General features: G+C 49.7%; 1 protein-coding gene across 1 annotated transcript in view; it reads left to right on the top strand.

The window, feature by feature from the left end:
- Window positions 1-2077, top strand: part of Tcea3 (transcription elongation factor A3) — a 26013-nt gene that overhangs the window by 16510 nt on the left and 7426 nt on the right. The gene's annotated exons all lie outside the window — the stretch shown is intronic.

Raw genomic sequence — 2077 nt, 5'->3', positions numbered from 1 at the left:
TCTCTCTGTATCTCTCTGTCTCTGTCTCTGTCTCTGTCTCTCTCTCTCTCTCTCTCTCTCGGCCAGGCTAGCTTCAAACTCACCGAGATCTGCCTGCCTCTCTCTGCCTCCAGAGTGCTGGTATTGAAGGCACACAGCAACATGCCTGGTGGGTCCTGGGTGCATGCATATACTTTCTATGTACTTCCCCCCAGTAATTTCACCTCCTCATTTTCTACCTTTTTTGGAAAAATAATTTATTTCACTTTATTTTAGATACATTGGTTTCTGATCCCCTGGAACTGGAGTTACAGACACTTGTGAGCTGTCCTGTGGGTGCTGGGAATTGAACCCCACATTCCCTGAAAGTAGCCAGTGCTCTTTTAACTGCTGATGCATCTCTCCAGCCCCCCCCCTTTTTTCTTTGTTTTGTTTTTGGAGACAAGGTTTCTCTGTGTAGCCTTTGCTGTCCTGGAACTCCTCTGTAAACCAGGCTAGCCTCAGACTCAGAGGTCTTCTGCCTCCCAAGTGCTGGGGTTAAAGACATGTGCCACCACCGATACCTCCTGATTTGCTTCTTAGGGAAAGGGTTGCATGCTGTGGCAAGGATGGTATGCTTTCTCTCCCTGCAGACAGAGGTTTGCATGTTTAGATGAAGTGTGGGATGAAGGGTCAGAAACTCTGGGGGAATGAGATGTGTGACCGGGTCTGCCTGGGAGGCCAGGGACCAGACTGTGAGCAGCTAGCTTGCCTGTTTCCATCTCCTGCCTAAAGCCAACCCTAGTAGACCCCAGTATAGCCTCTGGTGGTTTCTGTTAGCCATTGTTCATTGGGTATCCAGCCATACCTCTACAGATTTTGCATTTCCCAGTCTCTCAGCAAATACATTCTCACATTTTCTGGTTAATGTGGTCCCAGAGCTTTGGGGGGCTCAGGACTTCATCTTCACTGTCTCCAGGACAGGCAGTGGCTTCCAAGCCCAACTTGAAGCAGAGTGAGTGGCCTGGTACCTGGTTCCACTTCTGTCTTTCTTTCTCATTTGCTTCCTCCATTGTCTGTCCCTCTTGTTAGGAGAGGAGCTGAAGCCACAAAAATCTGCTTATTTGCTTTTTCTCACAGCTAAGGGAAGTCTGAATACAGGGCTCATATGCTCTGTATCCCTCAAAAGATCTGTCTTCTGAGGAGTAACCCTGAACTAATATTGCATGCGTGAGGCATGGGTGTGACCTTCTGAAGGATCCCCAGAGTTTCCAGGACTGCTTTCCTCCTGATTGTCCCCAGTGATACTGGTGTGTGCAGGAGAAATCAGAAAAAGGCTGCTGTTCCCAAGCATCCCCCCATATCCACAGATCCACACACTACAGACGTTCTGAATGGCAGTGTTAAACTCAGAGTTTAAAACTCTGGCTCCCAAAGGCTTAGTGGCATATTGTCTTATTTTCATGCTCTTATTGCATTATCTAGATGACATTCCAACAAAAATGGGGCAAAAGCCACAACTCCACCTCCTTTCCACCAGTTCCTGGAAGTCAGCTGCTCCGCTCTGTGTGTTGCCCTGGTCTCTGTCTTGGCTGTGCTTTTTCCCAGCAACAGCTTTGTCTTGCTTCCTTCACTTGGCTCAGGAGACCAAGAACATGAGTCTGGCCTCCCCAGCCCTGCCCTGTGTCTTCAGAGCAGGAGGGGGGAGGATCTGGGCTGCTGGGCTTGGACAGAACTGTGGTCCGTGGCCAGGGGTGACTTCCTGCCCATAAATGAACAGAGCATTGCTGTTAAGAAGAAGCCTGGCTTGCGGCCCTAACCCCACTAGGACTTTGCCCTCTGACTTTGAGCAAGGACCTGAACCCTTCCCAAGTCTCAGCTTCCTCGTCTACTTGTGGGAGAAGTAACTGGCCAGTCATTCCCAAAGTGGATCCCTGGGATGAAGGGCTGTGTCTAAGAGGGAGGGAGAGCTCTGAGCAGGCACTGTAGGAGAGGCCGGGGGTGCAGTTTGGTTGGCATAGTGCTTGCCTGTAATTCTAGCAGCCAAGAGAAGGGAATAAGAAGATTAGAGAGTTCTAGGCTATCCTTGGCTACATCATCCTCAGCTACATAGAGTTCT

Source organism: Microtus ochrogaster, chromosome 10, assembly GCF_000317375.1.
Source record: "Microtus ochrogaster isolate Prairie Vole_2 chromosome 10, MicOch1.0, whole genome shotgun sequence".
Taxonomy (NCBI): domain Eukaryota; kingdom Metazoa; phylum Chordata; class Mammalia; order Rodentia; family Cricetidae; genus Microtus; species Microtus ochrogaster.
This window is presented reverse-complemented; position numbering and strand designations above follow the sequence as displayed.